Here is an 8,065-nt window from a genome sequence, read left to right as displayed (position 1 = left end):
GAGTCTAGGGGGTTCCCTGAAATGGGTGAGGGGTGGGGACCAAAGGGACTGGGGTGGTCAGCCTGCTGAGGAAGTGACTTTGAAGATGAGCTCTGATCATAAGAGGGAGTTAACCAGGATAAGACTTGGGGAGAGTGCCAGGCTGCAGGCAGTGGAAAGGTCAGAATTCAAGCTCAAGGGCAGAACAGAGCTTATTATTATTTGAGAAAGAGAAAGGAGGCCCTCGGGGCAGAGATGGAATCAGCGACCTGCAAAAGAGGAGACTGCAAGGTTAGTGAAGTGAGCAAGGCCGGGTGACGCAGGGCCTGGCAAAGTTTAGAAAACACCAACGCCTTTATTGTCTGACTGTCTTGGTGCAGTGAGGGGTGCCTAGGTTTGTTGAGATTCCAACCTTTGTTCTTTCTCCTTTTTCAGCCTTTGTGTCTACTTTCCCATCAGTTCATTGCTCAGACCAACACTTGCCAACACAACCATTAACAAACCTGGCAAATGGACTGTCTTGGTCAAACTGGAAGCACAGGTTCCAGAATGTCTTGAGCAACACTGGTGGGGCCACTTGTCATCAACTCCAGAGGCAAGCAAAGAGCTCTCTGCCTACTTCTTCCTTCCTATCAGATGACACCTTTGAAATAGGCCCTGTCTGTTAAAACTCCATGAGCTTGTCAGTATACCCAAGGTTCTCTAATTTAAAACATAAACTCTGCAACAAAACCTCACTTGTCTTTGTGTATTCCTATCTCTCTACTCTTCCCAGCCAAGGTCCCCCACCCTCTTGCATCTTTCAGGGTTCCACCAGGACACAAATGACGTTCTCAAATTTGGATAATTCAAGGAAGATTTAATAAAGGACTATTTACAAAGATGTGGGCAGGATGTAAAGAAACACAAAGGGTGGTAGGAAACACTAAGACTAGCAAAGCAGAGCTATTACCACTCTGGGGCCCGAGAGGAGGCAGGAGAAGTAGTTACCTGAACCCAACTGGAGAAGATTGTGAACTTTGGTTGAGTGAATGCAGCAGAAACCATGGGCAGGGAGTTGGGGGAGTCCAGGGAGTCCAGGGAGGTGGGGTTATCTCCACCTAACTCTCCTTCCCTTCTCCTTCCAAGGCTCACCATTGGCCAAACTCAACACAGTCATGGAAACTTATTGATGTTAGCATTTATCTGGGACAGACGGCAGCATGGTGAAGGGTAGCGCGTGGATCTGGACACAGGGAAGACATCTGGAGCATTCTCTCACTCTCTGACTTCACTCTACAATTACAAACTGACTTTCTTTCATTGCACTCAACTGAAACTACTTTCCCCAAGTTCATCCTTTGGGAATTGCCAAATCTGCTGGATGCTTCTGAGACCTCTATGCTGCTGTCAGCACAACTGACCACTTCCTCCTTCTTGAAGCTCTTCTCTCTGGTCTTCTGGGCTACTACTTTCTGCTTCTTAAGTGGATTGTTCTCAAAAACCTTTGCTGGCTCCAATCCCCTCTCTTCTGGTAAATGTTGGTGCCCTTCACTGTTCCATCCTCAGCTTTCCTCCTCATGGTTTTTACTACCACATATATGCTGATTATTCTCAAAATCGCTTGTCCATCTCACTCTCCCTTTAGCTCTAAATTCAATATACTCTTCACGTCAACCAAGTATTGCCACTTGAATGTCTCACAGACTTTCAAACTCAATGTGCCCCAAAATAAGCTCATTATCTACACTATCATCTAAATCTACTCCTCCTCCTCTGTTCTATGGCATTTATCTGTATCGTCATTAACTCTACCATCTAGGCTAGAAATCAGGCAGTCATTCTGGATAACATCAAACCAATCACTCATGCTGTTGATTCTACCTGCTAAACGGCCTTCAAATCTGTCCCCCTCTCTCTATGCCCCTGGCAAGTGCCTTATTTCAGATCTTTGTCATCTTTGCCTGGACTGTTACAGTAGTACTTTAATTGGGCCTCCTGTTAATTTTCCTTCTATTCGCTCTTCTTCACTGCTGCCAAACTAATCTTGTGACTCTTGCACCTAAAACTTTCAAATGGCTAACTAAATACGTAGAAGTTAAATAAAGTCCAACTTCCTTAATATGATACAGCAGAGATTAAAAATGCGTGTTTTTTTCTTTTCCACTGCTCTAGTAATAGACGTTCTTTTGTTCACCCCAGGAGTATAAATTATCTTCTTGGCATGGAAAGTAACCACCTTACTATCTCTTACAAGAGAGTTGTGAGAGTCTGAGATCCTCTGGGATCAATCAAAATAAGACGTTCAGTGTTTGATGGTTAGAAAAGAAACAAGCAGACTGACTTCCTATCCTGGGCATGTGATTCAGAGTGAGCTAGACATGTACCCCCACCTGAGACCCTGATTCTTAAAGTTGATCTGGAAGAATGAATACTAAATACAAATAGCCAAGAAAAATATGCAAAAGGAGACTGGAGAGTGCTTGCCTGAGAAGATACTGAAGGCAAATAAAATTGGGATTAGGCTAGGAACAGATAAAAACAACAAACAAACAAACAAATTCAGTAGAAATGAGCTGAGAATCCAGAAATGTATCCCAGTGTGTGTGACTATAACATATGATAATGAGGGTAGTTCATATCAGTGGGGAAAGGCTATCCATTAAAAAAAAAATTGGGGCTTTATGTTAATATTAACTCAAAATGGATTAAAGACTTAAGTGTAAAAACAAAATCAAAACATATAAATTCTGTAAGTAAATCTGGAAGGACATAGAAATTCTGTAAGAAAATGGTGAAATAAGATGTTGCCCACTCATATCCCTGCTCAGCAACAATAATTTGACAGCTTTCACAGACGAAAGTGCCTTTGTGGGAGCACCGTGGGACCCAGACAGGAGACCGTGAGACCCTGGTGGAGCCCGAGGCTGAGAGCCATTTGAGAAGACAGGCACGTATCCAGGTGGCAGATCCACCAATTATGGTCCTAGTTATAGATGTGGAAACAACCTGTGGACTCAGCCACAGCCCCACGTGGCCTTGACCCTGACACCAGCACCATCTGACAAAGGCCTTGGCCAGAGATATGCCCATCTGTGTCCCTGTAGGTAGGCTTGCCCACCTGAGGTGGACTACAGATGCTGAAATGGCCTGTGTCTGGGTGACAGCTCCTCTCAGCCATGGCGAGGAATACTCCTGTTTGCTCAGGGGCCCACAAGGAGACACGCCCCTCTGTGTCTCCTGAGGCCGGCTGACCTCAGTCCCACCATAATCCTGAAGCAGTCCTATGACTTGGTTCCAGCCCCTTTCAGCTGCCATCAGTCAGGAGCAGTCCTGTCCACCCAGGGACCCAGTGGGAGACACACTTCTCCACATCCCCAAAGGCAGGCCCACCAACCTTGATCCAACTGCGATTCTAAAGCAGCCCTGTGACTTGATTCAGCTCCTCTCAGCTGTGGTCTGAGACTGACCCTGTCCTACCAGGGACTTTACACCTAGAAACTAGAAAAAGAAGAAGAAACTAAGCCCAAAGTTAGCAGGAGGAAGGCAGTAACAAAGAGCAGAAATAAGTGAAATAGAGACAAGGAAAACAATAATAAAGGTCAATAAAACTCAGGATTGGCTTTTTGAAAAGATAAACAAAATTGACAAACTTTTAATTTTTATATTAATCAAGAAAAAAAGGGCAAAGGATTCAAATAAATAAAATTATAGATGAAGGAAGACACATTACAACTGATACCACAGAAATACAAAGAATCATGAGCCCACTATGAACAATTATATCCCAACGAACTAGATAGTCTAGAAGAAATAGAAAAATATTCTAGAAACATACAACCTACCAAGTCTGAATCCTGAAAAAATAATCTGAAATGACCAATAACAAGTAAAGGAGATATGATTTTCAGGTAATCAAAATACTTCCAACTAAGAAAGCCCATGGAAACAGATGACTTCACTGCTTCACAAACATTTAAAGAAGAATTACTAATTCTCTTCAAATTCTTCCCAAAAATTGAAGAGGAGGGAACACTTCCAAACTCATTTTATGAGACCAGCATTACTTTCAAACCAAAGCCAGGTAAGGACCCTACAAGACAATAAAATTATAGGCCAGTATCTCTGATGAACATGAATGCAAAAATCCTCAACAAAATACTGACAAACTCGTCAACCACGTGTTAAAAGGATCATGCACTATGATCAGGTGGGATTTATTCCTGGAATACAAATCAAAAAACATGATACACCACCTTAACAGAATGAAGGATTAAAATCTTCATCTTAAGTGTTCTAGTCACACATATGAGAAAAATAATAACTATGCAACACTTATTAATTAACTTGAAGGTGGTAATCATTTCACAATGTGTGCATACATTAAATTATCACCTGGTACACTTTTAAAAAATTAAATTGTACTATCTAAATACATATAATTTTCGTTTTTAAACTATACTCTAATAAAACGGGGAAAAAAAGAAAATTTAGAGGGCTACATGTAAATGGCAGAGGTTTTTTCTTAATTGGAGGTATAATTGATATGGGTTTCCCAGGTGGCTCAGTGGTAAAGCCACATTAACTTAATGACATCTGCAAAGACCCTACATCCAAGTAAAGTCACATTCATGGGTATGGGGATTACGACTTCAACACTTTTTTTGAGGACACAATTCAACCTATAATAGTCATGTAGTCAATACTTGATAGAATAATGTTTTATTTTAATTGAAGTCATGGGTTCTTCATATTAAAAGAAATAGTCATATAACAAGCAATAAAGTTCTAGTGATCTAGGGAAAGTGTAGTAAAAGCAAAATGGGTGCCGATTTGTAGCCAGTAATTCATGCCAATGGAGAGGGTGAAGTAATTAAAATAAGTAGCTATGAGAAAAGTAAGGATGGAGATTATTAAAGATCTTTTTCTTTTGTACAGGTTTTCTTTCCAGGTCACAGAAATCCAAATATAATAAAATTTCTCTTTACACAGAGTGTACCTTATTCGTATTTAGAAGTAAATGACTCACCACAGATTGAAAGTGCAAGGATTAAAACTAGAACACACATTCTCAAATTGGGGATGGCGCACTGTCTCCAGGGGACATTGAAGAATGGAGAAGTGCCTTTGATTCAAAAAAGATAATTCCATACAGTTATTGTTTTCATTCATCAAACCATAGGGAAGAAAACTAACTAAGTCTTGGCTGGTAGGAATATAAGGAATTTAGAAAGATTTTGAAGGGGGTCTGAGTTAACTTTGTAAAAAGTTGAGAAACATCGGACAAGAATAATTCAGAAAATCATAAACTACAAAAGAGCTCAGCATCTTCATGGAGACAATGAAAGTCTGGTTCTTCTTTGAGTCTGAGTGCAACAGCATTTTGACAAACTCTGACTGTGAGGTCTCCTTTCTGGCTGTAAACCAAAGAAAAGTATTCTTTGGCCTGTGTCTGGCCTGAAGACTGTCATTGGACCCTGATTACTTTAGTCATTTATCAACTGATAACTCCACTTGCAGGTACCAAGTTTAGAACATTGACATATAAACCTAAAGCCAGTGAACTTTCCAGACCTTGGAGATTTGAATCAGGGCTCCTCCACCACCCTTGAGAGTCCTGGGCTGAGATAAAATGAATTCCAGGCCAAAGTTGATGCTATGGTCCTTATTTTCTTGATAATTTAATTAATAATTCATTTTCTTGATAATTTAATAATAATTGTAGTAGCAATTAAACAGTTTCAAGGGCCTTAATGTAGCCCAGAGGAGTCCCTGTAATCCAGAAAACCTACCTATAGATAGAGATTTGTCTTGTTCTGCACCAGTCATGTTGAATTCTTAATGGTTGGTACTGGGAAAAGTTATTTAAGCCTATCTGAGCCTTCATATGTAATTTAGTTGTAGAACTACATATAGCAACTGAGATTCTCACATCAGATAACTGGACCAATGTTCAGAGACGAGCTACTAGGCAGAGAGCTGGCCAACATCCAGGTGTTCTTTGTCCCTAGGAGTGGACTCCAGGCATTCCAGTCCCTGCTACATGTTGGGCACCTGCTGTAGGGTCAAAGCTACAGAACTCAAGATTCTCTGTTTCTTCAGGGAGACCAGTCTTACCATTGATTCAATGCTTACTAGAGAATTAGGCAGTACCTTACACTGTTTTTAAAAATGCTCTGCATATGGAACAAGTAGTATAAATTTTTTTGCAATGAGAAATAAAAAGAAGAACAGCTTTCCTTACTTTTATCAGGGAGCAAAATCTTTCCCAGAAGCCCCGGCAGTGTTCTTTGTATTACATCTCATTGACCAGAACTTGGTTACATGCACACCCCTAGGCCAATCACCGACAGAGCTTAGACCACACCTTTGCATAACTGGTTTTAAAACAATCAGATTTTTTTTCCCTGGGCTGGGCAGAGGTGGTGGGGGTGTTGGTCCACTTTCCCTCACCACATTGTTGCACTCCCAATACTGAACAACAGCAGGGTTCTGTTGCCAAGGAAGATTTTTGTTGGTACTCAACAGTGTGGACCATAACAACCTTGGGGAAAAAATAGAAAATAGGGCTCCAATTAATCCAGGTATCTGCATACCATTCTTTATGTAATAAGGACAAATTAGAATCTGTCCCTATCTTGTCAACATAGAAGCCATCTTGAATGAGAAATATAAACTCTTTTTTTTTAAATTTATTTATTTTAGTTGGGGGCTAATTACTTTACAATATTGTAGTGGTTTTTGCCATACATTGACATGACTCAGCCATGGGTTTACATGTGTTCCCCATCCTGAACTCCCCTCCCACCTCCCTCTCCATCCCATCCCTCTGGGTCATCCCATTGCCCCAGCCCTGAGCATTTGTCTCACGCATCGAACCTGGAATGGTGTTCTGTTTCACATGTGATAATATACGTGTTTCAGTGCTATTCTCTCAGAACATCCCACCCTCACCTTCTCCCTCAGAGTCTATAAGACTGTTCCATGCATCTGTGTCTCTTATTCTGTCTCGCATATAGGGTTATCATTACCATCTTTCAAATTCCATATATATGCATTAGTATACTGTATTGGTGTTTTTCTTTCTGGCTTACTTCACTCTGTATAATGGGCTCCAGTTTCATCCATCTCAATAGAACCGATTCAAATGTATTCTTTTTAATGGCTGAGTAATATTCCACTGTGTATATGTACCACAGCTTCCTTATCTATTCGTCTGATGATAGACATCTAGGTTGCTTCCATGTCCTGGCTATTATAAACAGTGCTGCGATGAACATTAGGGTACATGTGTCTCTTTTAATTCTGGTTTCCTCTGTGTATGCCCAGCAGTGGGATTGCTGGGTCATATGGCAGTTCTATTCCCAGTTTTTTAAGGAATCTCCACACTGTTCTCCATAGTGGCTGTACTAGTTTGCATTCCCACCAACAGTGTAAGAGGGTTCCCTTTTCTCCACACCCTCTCCAGCATTTATTGCTTGTAGACTTTTGGATAGCAGCCATTCTGATTGGCGTGAAATGGTACCTCATTGTGGTTTTGATTTGCATTTCTCTAATAATGAGTGATGTCGAGCATCTTTTCGTGTGTTTGTTAGCCATCTGTATGTCTTCTTTGGAGAAATGTCTGTTTAGTTCTTTGGCCCATTTTTTGATTGGGTCATTTATTTTTCTGGAATTGAGCTGCAGGAGTTGCTTGTATATTTTTGAGATTAATTGTTTGTCTGTTGCTTCATTTGCTATTATTTTCTCCTATTCTGAAGGCTGTCTTTTCACCTTGCTTAAAAATATGGAACGCTTCACGAATTTGCATGTCATCCTTGCGCAGGGGCCATGCTAATATTCTCTGTATTGTTCCAATTTTAGTACATGTGCTGCCGAAGCAAGCACGAGAAACATAAACTCTTATCTGGGTCCTTGCATGTTGCAAGTGGCCCAACTAAACACCCTACCAATTCTGAGACCAGCTGATAGAAATATAAAGTTGGCTCCTAGGGCCAGTTAAAATTCTGAAACTTAAACCCTTTACTAATTTTTCTCAAAATTTACTTGGCTTGATAAATTGAAAAAAAAAAACAAAACTTTAGAATTGAAGGAAATATTATACCAA

General features: G+C 40.6%; 1 non-coding gene across 1 annotated transcript; it reads right to left on the bottom strand.

Annotated features, from left to right (window-relative positions):
• Positions 1-7,738: 7,738 nt before the first annotated feature.
• On the bottom strand, positions 7,739-7,845 carry LOC145521558 (U6 spliceosomal RNA). Its single transcript, XR_014065480.1, has one exon. It is a non-coding gene; the product is annotated as a U6 spliceosomal RNA (small nuclear RNA).
• Positions 7,846-8,065: the final 220 nt, after the last annotated feature.

The sequence above is a fragment of the Giraffa tippelskirchi genome, chromosome 1, assembly GCF_054371585.1.
Source record: "Giraffa tippelskirchi isolate mGirTip1 chromosome 1, T2T-mGirTip1v1.2.pri, whole genome shotgun sequence".
Lineage (NCBI taxonomy): Eukaryota > Metazoa > Chordata > Mammalia > Artiodactyla > Giraffidae > Giraffa > Giraffa tippelskirchi.
Note: the sequence above shows the minus strand (reverse complement) of the source record. Positions and strands in the feature narration are given on the sequence as shown.